Raw genomic sequence first — 12,412 nt, 5'->3', positions numbered from 1 at the left:
GATCTATATTATATTCCTTCTCCCTGTACAACTTCCTTAAGCCTTCTTTGTAGAGTAGCCTACTGTTAGTGGATTTCCTAAGATTTTTTTTTCTTTATTTGTCTTAGAAAATCTTTATTTTTCCTTAATTTTTTAAGACTACCTTCTTTGGATATATGATTCTGGATTGACAGTGTTTTTTCCTTCAGTACTTAATTTTTTAAAAAATTTCTTCTTACATAAGTTATGACTATAAGTTACTTGTAATTCTTATTCCATCCCATTGTAAATAATGAATCCAACTCCATTATATTTCAAGAATTTTTCTTCATTTTCTAGTAGTCTGAATATGTCTATGCAAAAAATATTATGTTTATTTTTCGTAGTGTTCTATTAACTTTTTGAATTTTTGGTTTAGAATCTACATTAATTTTGGAAACATTTGGGGTTAGTTTCTTTAATATTTCTTCTGTTCCATTTTCTTTTCTTCTTTGGGGATTCCAACTACATGGATTTTAGGATGGTTTATATAGCTCTTGTGTACTGCTTTTCACCTATGTTATCTTTACTTTTTGCATTGAGTAATTTCTATTGACCTATCCCTTAATTTCAATAACTCTTTTCTTAGCTGTATTGAATCTATTGATGATTCTGTCAAAAGACTATCACATTACAGATTTTTAAAAAATTCTTTCTTATAATATCTATCCCTCTTACAAATTTATGTCTTAATTTTGTTCCAATGATGGTGTTATTTCTTCATACTCTGTTTTATCCTGTAGTTTTTTCCTCTAAGTTTAATTTTTTTTAATTATTAAAAGCTGGACATGTGGTAGAGAACATTAGATACCATTATGATTGAAGTTAAGCTAGCCTTTCTTTCTCCCAAGGCTTTAGTATGGAAATTTATATTAATATTCAGTATAATCAGTAGTTCAGCTGAGTGTAAAATTTGAGATTGATCACATTATCCTAAGTGCACTCCAGGCTTCATATGCTGCTTGTGATTTATTTGTGTTATCTGTGCTCATGATACCTTGTGTTAGTTTGTGGACTAATTTGTCAGAGAATTTGTATCAAAGTTTTCTTCCTTCTTGTCTTTGAGCATCGTTGCTTTGCTTTGGATTTTTCTTTTATATTGCTTCTCAAATAGAATTGAACTGTTGCTTTTCCCAAAGCTGCATTCACAGTAACTTTTTCTTGTTATTTCCTTTATTTCTTGCCAATGTGGTGGTGTGGCACAGAGAAGCATTCTGTGGTATTTTTACAAAGTCTTAAATTAAGGCAGGCACTGTGAAACTTTGGGCTTGCGGCATTTGAGCACACTCTTACCCCTCCCTCAGTTGGGATGCTGGTCATAGTATATATTCCTGCATTGCCTTGTGGGTAGAGTTTTCTTATTTTTCTTTCCCTATTCACCATACCTTAATGGCAATGTGTTTCCTCTGGATCCCCAAGCTACTATTTTTATTTTAGCCTTCCTCTGCAGAGTAAGGTTTTTGGTTCACAGATAGAAACAAGATTGATCTGGGCTGAAATCCACTCCCAGCCATTATGATGAGAGAATCTTTCTCAAAATTCTTACCAATTTTCCCTTTAAGAGAAAGCCTATGAAAGGATCAAATTCCTCTTTATCCAAGGTCTCCATGTGAGCCAACAATTGGGCTTTAGCAATTTATTAAAAATTTCTAGGGGGATAGCTTCAAGATGGCAGAGGAGTAAGACATGGAGATCACCTTCCTCCGCACAAATACATAAAAAATACATCTACATGTGGAACAGCTTCTAGAGAACACCTGCTGAACGCTGGAAGAAGATCTAAGAGTTCCCCAAAGGTGAGAAATTCCCCACGTACCTCGGTAGGGCAAAATAAAAAAGAAAAAAGAGAGACAAAGAATAGGGACGGGGCCTGCACCTCTGGGAGGGTGCTGTGAAGGAAGAAAAGTTCCACACACTAGGAAGCCCCTTCACTGGCAGAGATGGGGGGTGAGTGGGAGGGAAATTTTGGAGCCATAGAGGAGAATGCAGCAACAGGGGAACAGCGAGCAAAGTGGAGAGATTCCCACACAGAGGATTGGTGCCAACAAGTTCTCACCAGCCTGACAGTCTTGCCTGCTCAGCCACCGGGATGGGTGGGGGTTGGGACCTGAGGCTCCGGCTTTGGAGGTCAGATCCCAGGGATAAGACTGGGGGGGCTGCGTGAACACAGCCTGAAGGGGTTAGTGCACCAGAGCTAGCCAGGAGGGAGTCCAGGAAAATGTCTGGAACTGTCTAAGAGGCAAGAGACCATTGTTTCAGGGTGCATGAGGAGAGGAGATGCAGAGCACCACCTAAATGAGCTCCAGAGATGGATGCGAGCTGTGGCTATCAGTGCAGACACCAGAGATGGGCATGAGATGTTAAGATTGCTGCTGAAGCCACTAGGAAGCCTGTGTGCAAGGACAGGTCACTATCCACACAACCGCTTCCACCCGGAAGTCTGCAGCCCACCACTGCCAGGGTCCCGTGATCCAGGGACAGGTTCCCTGGGAGAACACACGGCACGCCTCAGGCTATTACAACATCATGCTGGCCTCTGCTGCTGCAGGCTCGCCCTGCATTCTGTACCCTTCCCTCCCCACGGCCTGAGTGAGCCAGAGCCCCATAATCAGCTGCTATTTTAATTCAGTCCTGACTGGGAGGGGAAAAGACGCCTTCAGGTGACCTACACGCAGAGGTGGGGCCAAATACAAAGCTGGACCCCAGGAGTTGTGCGAACAAAGAAGGGAAAGGGAAATCTCTCCCAGCAGCCTCAGGAGCAGCAGATTAGATCTCCACAATCAACTTGATGTACCTGCATCTGTGGAATACCTGAGTAGACAACGCAACATTCCAAAATTGAGGTGGTGGACTTTGGGGATCAACTGTAGACTTGGGGTTTGCTTTCTGAGTCTAATTTGTTTCTGTTTTATGTTTATCTTAGTTTAGTATTTAGAGCTTATTATCATTGGTAGATGTGTTTATTGATTTGGTTGCTCTCTTCCTTTTTTTTAAATATATATATATTATTTCATTTTTCTCCTTCTGTGAGTGTGTATGTGTATGCTTCTTTGTATGATTTTGTCTGTATAGATTTGCTTTTACCATTTGTCCTAGGGTTCAATCTATCTGCTTTTTATTTTTGGTATAGTTTTCAGCGCTTGTTATTATTGGTGGATTTGTCTTTTGGTTTGGTTGCTCTCTTTTTTTTTTTTTTTATTCCTTTTGTATTTTTTGATTTTTAATAATATTTTTATTTTTTTATTTTAATAATTTATTATATTTCTTTCTTTCTTTTTAGTTTTTCCTCCCTTTTCTTCTGAGGTGGGTGGCTGACAGAGTCTCAGAGTCTTGGTGCTCCAGGAGGGAGAGCCAAGTTCAGGACATTGATCCGCCAGTGACCTCCTGGCCGCATGTAATATGAACTGGTGAAAGCTCTCTCAGAGATCTCCATCTCAATGCTAAGACCCAATTCCACTTGACAACCAGCAAGCTACATTGCTGGACATCTTATGCCAAACAGCTAGCAAGAGAGAAACACAACCCTATCCATTAGCAGAGAGACCACCTAAAATCATAATAAGTTCACAGACACCACAAAACACACCACTGAACGTGGTTCTGCCCACCAGAAAGCCAAGATACAGCCTCATCCACCAGAACACAGGCATCAGTCCCCTCCACCAGGAAGCCTACACAACCCACTGAACACACCTTACCCACTGGGGGCAGACACCAAAAACAACAGGAATGGCAAACATGAAGCCTGTGAAAGGAGACCTCAAACACATTAAGTTAACCAAAATGAGAAGACAGAGAAATACAAAGCAGATGAAGGAGCAAGGTAAAAAAACCACCAGACCAAACAAATGAAGAAGAAATAAGCAGTGTACCTGATAAAGAATTCAGAGCAATGATATTAAAGATGACCCAAAATCTTGGAAATAGAATGGTGAAAATACAAGAAATGTTTAACAAGGAACTAGAAGAACTAAAGAGCAAACAAACAATGATGAACAACAAAATAAATGAAATTAAAAATTCTCTAGAAGCAATCAATAGCTGAATAACAGAGGCAGAAGAATGGATAAGTGACCTGGAAGATAAAAGAGTGGAAATAACTACTGCAGAGCAGAATAAAGAAAAAAGAATGAAAAGAATTGAAGACAGTCTCAGAGACTTCTCAGACAACATCAAACACACCAACATTGGAATTATAGGGGACCCAGAAGAGGAACAGAAAAAGAAAGGGACGGAGAAAATATTTGAAGAGATTATAGTTGAAAACTTCTCTAATATGGGAAAAGAAATAATTAATCAAGTCCAGGAAGTGCAGAGAGTCCTATACAGGATAAATCCAAGGAGAAACATGCCAAGACACATATTAATCAAACTATCAAAAATTAAATACAAAGAAAAATATTAAAAGCAACAAGGAAAAAACAACAAAAAACGTAAAAGGGAATCCCCATGATGTTAACAGCTGATCTTTCAGCAGAAACTCTGCAAGCCAGAAGGGAGTGGCAGGACATATTTAAAGTGATGAAAGAGGAAAACATACAAGCAATGTTACTCTACCCAGCAAGGATCTCATTCAGATTCAACAGAAAAATTAAAAACTTTACAGACAAGCAAAAGCTAAGAGAGTACAGAACTACCAAACCAGCTTTACAACAAATGCTAAAGGAACTTTTCTAGGCAGGAGACACAAGAGAAGGAAAGGACTACAATAACAAACTCAAAACAGTTAAGAAAATGAGAATAAGACCATATATATGGATAACAACATTAAATGTTAATGGATTAAATCCTCCAACCAAAAGACATAGACTGGCTGAATGGTTACAAAAACAAGACCTGTATATATGCTGTCAACAAGAGACCCACTTCAGACTTAGGGACACATACAGACTGAAAGTGAGAGGATGGAAAAAGATATACCATAAACATGGAAATCAAAAGAAAGCTGGAGTAACAATTCTCATATCAGACAAAATAGACTTTAAAATAAAGACTATTACAAGAGACAAAGAAGGACACTACATAATGATCAAGGGATCAATCCAAGAAGAAGATATAACAATTGTAAATATTTATGCACCTACCATAGGAGTACCACAATACATAAGGCAAAAGCTAACAGCCATAAGAGGGGAAATCAACAGTAACACAATCATAGTAGGCGACTTTAACATCCTACTTTCACCAATGGACAGATCATCCAAAATGAAAATAAATAAGGAAACACAAGCTTTAAGTGACACATGAAACAAGATGGACTTAATTGATATTTATAGGACATTCTGTCCAAAAACAACAGAATACACTTTCTTTTCAAGTGCTCATGGAACATTCTCCAGGATAAACCATATCTCGGGTTACAAATCAAGCCTTGATTAACTTAAGAAAACTGAAATCATCAAGTTTGTTTTCTGAATACAATGCTATGAGATTAGATATCAATTACAGGAAAAAATCTGTAAAAAATGCAAACACATGGAGGCTAAATAATATGCTACTAAATAACCAAGAGGTTACTGAAGAAATCAAAGAGGAAATCAAAAAAATACCTAGAAACAAATGACAATGAAAACATGATGATCCAAAACCTATGGGATGCAGCAAAAGCAGTTCTAAGAGAGAACTTTATTGCAATACAATCCTAGCTCAAGAAACAGGAAACATCTCAAATAAACAACCTAGCCTTACACCTAAAGCAATTAGAGAAAAAAGAACAAAAACAACACCCCCAAAGTTAGCAGAAGGAAAGAAATCATAAAGATTACATGAGAAATAAATGAAAAAGAAATGAAGGAAACAACAGCAACGATCAAAAAAACTAAGAGGTGGTTCTTTGAGAAGATAAACAAAATTGATAAACCATTAGCCAGATTTATCAAGAAAAAAGGGAGAAGACTCAAATGCACAGAACTAGAAATGAAAAAGCAGAAGTAACAACTGACATTGCAGAAATACAAAGGATCATGAGAGATTACTACAAGCAACTATATGCCAATAAAAACGACAACCTGGAAGAAATGAGAAAATTCTTAGAAAATAACAAACTGCCGAGACTGAACCAGGAAGAAATAGAAAATATAAACAGAACAAGCACAAGCACTGAAATTGAGACTGTGATTAAAAATCTTCCAACAAACAAAAGCCCAGGACAAGATGGCTTCACAGGTGAATTCTATCAAACATTTAGAGAAGAGCTAACACCTATCCTTCTCAAACTCGTCCAAAATATAGGAGAGGGAGGAACACTCCCAAAGTCATTCTATGAAGCCACCATCACCCTGATACAAAAACCAGACAATGATGTCACAAAAAAAGAAAACTACAGGTCAATATCCCTGATGAACATAGAGGCAAAAATCCTCAAAAAAATACTAGCAAACAGAATTCAACAGCACATAAAACGATCATACACCATGATCAAGTGGGGTTTATCCCAGGAATGCAAGTATTATTCAACATATGCAAATCAATCAATGTGAGAAACTATGTTATAAAATTGAAGGAGAAAAACTATATGATCATCTCAGTAGCTGCAGAAAATGCTTTTGACAAAATTCAACACCGATTTATGATAAAAACCCTCCAGAAAGTAGGCATAGAGGGAACTTACCTCAACATAATAAATTCCATATATGAGAAACCCACAGCCAACATCGTTCTCAATGGTGAAAAACTGAAACTGTTTCCTCTAAGATCAGGAAAAGGCTAGGTTGCCCACTCTCACTGCCATTATTGAAGATAGACTTGGAAGTTTTAGTACAGCAATCAGAGTAGAGAAAGAAATAAATGGATTCCAAACTGGAAAGGAAGAAGTAACACTGTCATTGTTTGCAGATGACAAGATATTATACATAGAGAATCCCATAGATGCTACCAGAAAACTACAAAAGCTAATCAATGAATTTGGTAAAGTAGCAGGATGCAAAATTAATGCACAGAAATCTCTTGCATTCTTACACACTAATAATGAAAAATCTGAAAGTGAAATTTAGGAAACACTTCCATTTACCCCTGCAACTAAAAGAATATAATACCTAGGAATAAACCTACCTAAGGAGATCAAAGACCTGTATGCAGAAAATTATAAGACAGTGATGAAAGAAATTAAAGATGATACAAACAAATGGAAAGATATACCATGTTCTGGCATTGGAAGAATCATCATTGTGAAAATGACTATACCACCCAAAGCAATCTACAGATTCCATGCAATCTCTATCAAACTACCAATGACATTTTTCACAGAACTAGAACAAAAAATTTCACAATTTTTATGGAAACAAAAAAGACCCTGAATAGCCAAAGCAATCTTGAGAAAGAAAAACGTAGCTAGAGATATTAGGCTCCCTGACTTCAGACTATACTACAAAGCTACAGTAATCAAGACAGTATGGTACTGGCACAAAAACAGAAATATAGATCAATGGAACAGCATAGAAAGCTCAGAGATAAATCCACACACATATGGTCACCTTATCTTTGATAAAGGAGGCAACAATATACAATGGAGAAATGACAGCCTCTTTAATAAGTGGTGCTGGGAAAACAGGAAGCTACATGTAAAATAATGAAAGGAAGACATTCCCTAACACCATACACAAAAATAAACTCAAAATGGATTAAAGACCTCAATGTAAGTCCAGACACTATAAAACTCTTAGAGGAAAACATAGGCAGAACATTCTGTGACATAAATCACTGCAAGATCCTTTTTGATCCACCTCCTAGAGAAATAGAAATAAAAGCACAAATAAACAAATGGGACCTAACGAAACTTAAAAGATTTGCACAGCAAACCACAAACAAGATGAAAAGACAGCAGTCAGAATGGGAGAAAATGTGTGCAAAATAAATAACTGAGAAAAAATTAATCTTCAAAATATAGAGGCACCTCATGCAGCTCTATATCACAAAAAACAAACAACCCAATCCCAAATGGTCAGAAGATCTAAACAGACATTTCTCCAGAGAAGATATACAGATTGCCAACAAACATATGAAAGAATGCTCAACATCACTAATCATTAGAGAAATGCTAAAGCTACACTGAGGTATCACCTCACACCAGTCAGAATGGCCATCATCAAAAAATCTACAAACAATAAATGCTGGAGAGGGTGTGGAGAAAAGGGAACCCTCTTGCACTGTTGGTGGGAATGTAAAGTGATACAGCCACTATGGAGAACAGTATGGAGGTTCTCCATAGTGGCTGTAAAAAAAAAAAACGTTAAAAAACTATAAATAGAACTTCCATATGACCCAGCAATCCCACTACTGGGCATAAACCATTAGAAAACCATAATTCAAAGAGTCATGTACACAATGTTCATTGCAGCTCTATTTACAATAGCCAGGACATGGGAGCAACCTAAGTGTCCATCAACAGATGAATGGATAAAGAAGATGTGGCACATATATACAATGGAATATTACTCAGCCATAAAAAGGAATGAAATTGAGTTATTTGTAGTGAGGTGGATGGACCTAGAGAGTGTCATATGGAGTGAAATAAGTCAGAAAGAGAAAAACAAATACCGTATGCTAACATATATATGGAACCTAAAAAAAAATGGTTTTGAAGAACCTAGGGGCAGGACAGGAATAAAGATGCAGACGTAGAGAATGGACTTGAGGACATGGGGAGGGGGAAGTGTAAGCTGGGACAAAGTGAGTGAGTGACATACACATATATACACTACCAAATGTAAAATAGATAGCTAGTGGGAAGCAGCCTCATAGCACAGAGAGATCAACTCAGTGTTTTATGTCCACCTAGAGGGGTGGGATACAGAGGGTGTGAGGGAGACGCAAGTGGGAGGATATATGGGGATACATGTATATGTATAGGTGATTCACTTTGTTATAAATCAGGGACTAACACACCATTGTAAAGCACTTATACTCCAGTAAAGGTGTTTAAAAAACAAATTCTAGGTTAATCTCCTTATTAGCTTGCATATCTGGCAGCATCTGCCCAAGCAAGCAAATTCTCAGGTCCTGTATCTCCCTGCAGGTTCCTGTCTCTTCCCAGATTTCATGTTAGTTGTTTACCCTTCAACCTTACTTTTCTGATGGATTACAGAAGCGGAATTATTTGCACTTTGTCCAGCTTTTTTCTTATTTTAAAGGGTGACAGCAATGCTTTTGCTTGCCTTCTCTACATCTCTGAGGTGAAAACTTCCTCTCAACTAATTTTTTAAAATGGCATAATGATTTCATATCCTTAGTGGGATGTACTCTAAGGACAAACATAACTATGAAGAAATCTTAAACTTCAATTAGTTGGTTTATTTGTAAAAGTGATACTGGTATTGTAATTCTGTAATTATTTTATGAACATTGTAATATGAAATAGGTTGGTAAATATATTAATATTCATAGGAACCAAGGTTTCCTCTGTAAGAAAAATTAAAAAGTGAAGAAATGTAAATCTGAATTAGAAATGCCAAAATGAACTCAAATATTTATAAGTATAAAAATACATATTTTTTTCTAATTCTACCCAATGAAACATTAGAATTTTCACATAACACAGATGTTTGTTCTAAGTATCATTTCCTTCTAAAAGTTACTGAGCCAGTACAAAAGTAGGTCATTTTGAGTATGGGACAGGAAAAATATAGTACCAGCTTCAAGCTCCTTGTTTGGCCATAAAGCAAGCAGGTACACAAACACTAATGAGGTCATACCTAAAAGGAAAATATGCTGTAATAAGAAAACCATCATTTTGTAACCATTAAAGTAATACTTAGGCAAGAATCTTCATGCATGCAAAATCACTTGTTTAAAATAGGTAGAGAACAAGACAATTATGTTATCTAAAAAATATCACCCCATAAACTGCTTACAAATTGTGCTTATGAAGGGACAGTATACCTTTAAAATGGAGATATCTGGTGTTTACCAGCTTAACCAATTTATCAAATTTAGCATCACCAATTTTGGGACAATCTGAAATCATGTCTCCTGACACAATGCAAAAAGTGTACTCTACATCAAAAAGAAAACTCTACATAATTTTCTTGCCAAAAAAATGTTTAATATGAAACTAACCTTGGGTAAATAATCTGACAAATTCAGAATATGACTGATTACACAGAATAATGGGCTTTGAAACTTCAAAAGAGTCACATAATGAGAAGCATAAGGAATGTTCTAGATTTAAAGAGATTAGAGACAATCATCAAATACAACATATAATCCTTTATTGAATACTGAATTTTTAAAAAAGACAATGAAATTCACTTTCAGAGTAAATGAGGAAATGCGAATGTGGAATTTATATTTGGTGAGAACAGAATTTAATTGAAATGTTAGTGGTGTGATGATGTTACTGTGGTTATGTAGGAAGTTATTCTTAAAAGGAACACATGGAAGTATAAAAGGTAAAATGTAATATCTGCAACTTAAAATATAACACTAAATACATGCATGCACATGTGTGCATGCAAATTATATGTGAATAGAGGGGGAAGAAAATTAAATTTGTTGAAAGTTTGTAATTCATGAATCTAGGTTAAAGGTAAATGGGTTTTCATTGTCCTATTGTTCAGAATTTTTAAAAATAATTTTATTTTATAGTGGAGTATAGTTGATTAACAGTGATGTGCTAGTTACAGGTGTACAGCAAAGTGATTCAGTTGTACCCATACAAGTATCCATTCTTTTGACATTAATAAATATTTCCAAAAATGTTTGCAAGATAAAAATCTTAAAAATTTACACCAATGAAAATAAAATGACAAGTAATATGATTAAATGGTAAATAGGTGGTAAAGAAAAATACCAGTTTTTCCACAAAGGAGGTGATCATGGAACCTCCAAAGTAGATGAAAATTGGCATAAATATTTATATATGTTCAAAGTGTTGGGTGTATCTACTTTTGTATTTGTATAATCAAAACAATGCATGCACATGTTTACAAAGCTAACATTTAAAATGTCTTCTAATGTTTTTCCATCTCTCCCCACCTTAGCCTCACTCTCCAGAAGCAATTTCTTTTACCGATTTCTGTTTTATTTTTTCACCTGCTGTTTCTACAGTGACCACTGCCCCCAGCATATTAATTCTTTTTTTCTGTTTAATGCTCTAGGTAAATGCACAAATCAGAGACTGTTAAAAAAATCCTAAATTTCTTATAAATTACAGCCACTGCATTAATCATCAAGATTTAAAAAGTATGATCATTCTTATTTGCAGTAGTGTATAACCAGAGGACTCAATGTTAGAAGATGCAAGCAGGTTAACATGCAAGAAAAACAATACAAAAGCTGTCTGACTAGTAGAAAATTAGCCATACCCTGAAGTGGGTATAATACTAGTTGTTTCTCAGAACAGGTGCTCCAAAAATTATTTACTGATTCACTGGTAAAAAGGTGCAGCACAAATTCAAGGTGTTAATAAAATTAACAGATAATATGAAAGTATTATTATCAATGACTGCTTCACTCCTTAACCAATTTCCCTTCTTTGTTCTATTCAAGCTCCTTCAAATAATGTTCAAAGGTTCTCTACTCAATAACACACACTGACCTTGGTTTCTGAGCCTAGATCCAAAGAACAAGTTTTACCGGGATTATCATTTCTCTATGCATTTATTAGGAGTATAATTTTGACCTTACTAATTGTCAGGTATTGACAGACAGTCATTCTCAGTGTGTGGTCACTGAGATGACTGGGAAATTTTCAGAAATGTAAACTCCACAGTCCCTTTGTCCCATACCTACTGAATGAGAAACTCTGGAGGTGGGGCCCAGCAACCTAAGATTTATTAAGCCATTCATGTAACTGTTGGATAAAATAAAATTTTAGAAGCACGTTGATAGGGTAAAGAAGGTGACATATGTATATATATATATGATAATATTTGTTCTTTGTGACTTACAGTAAAGTGTAGGAAAGTGTAAGGAAAACAAATGCAAAATAAAAATAAAATGTTTCCAGAGTGAGAGTCATGAGATATGTAATAGAATAAATACATGCTGTTACAACATAGACTATTATATATTATAAAATCCACACATATGGATTCTAAGGTACATATCTTGTGTGTGTATGTGTGTGTGTGCTTCACAAACATAATTTTTTATTTGCTATGTGGAATAAAGACTGGGGAAGGGAGACACAAAAGTTAGAGACATCACTTAAGAGGGTATTTTATTACAAAGGTACAAAATAATAGGAGAAGGCAGTTACAGAGGTAATTAGGAGAGAAAGCCAATTCAGGAAATTGTGTTTTTTTCTAACTGATAGAATTCCAAGAATTGTGTTTTCTTTTTTAAACATCTTTATTAGAGTATAATTGCTTTACAATGTTGTGTTAGTTTCTGCTGTAAAACGAAGTGAATCAGCTATATGTATACATGTAATCCCATATCCCCTCCCTCTTGCGTC

This window comes from Grampus griseus, assembly GCF_964374135.1.
Source record: "Grampus griseus genome assembly, chromosome: 7".
Taxonomy (NCBI): Eukaryota; Metazoa; Chordata; class Mammalia; order Artiodactyla; family Delphinidae; genus Grampus; species Grampus griseus.
The sequence above is the reverse complement of the archived record's forward strand: the minus strand, read 5'-3'. Positions refer to the sequence as shown.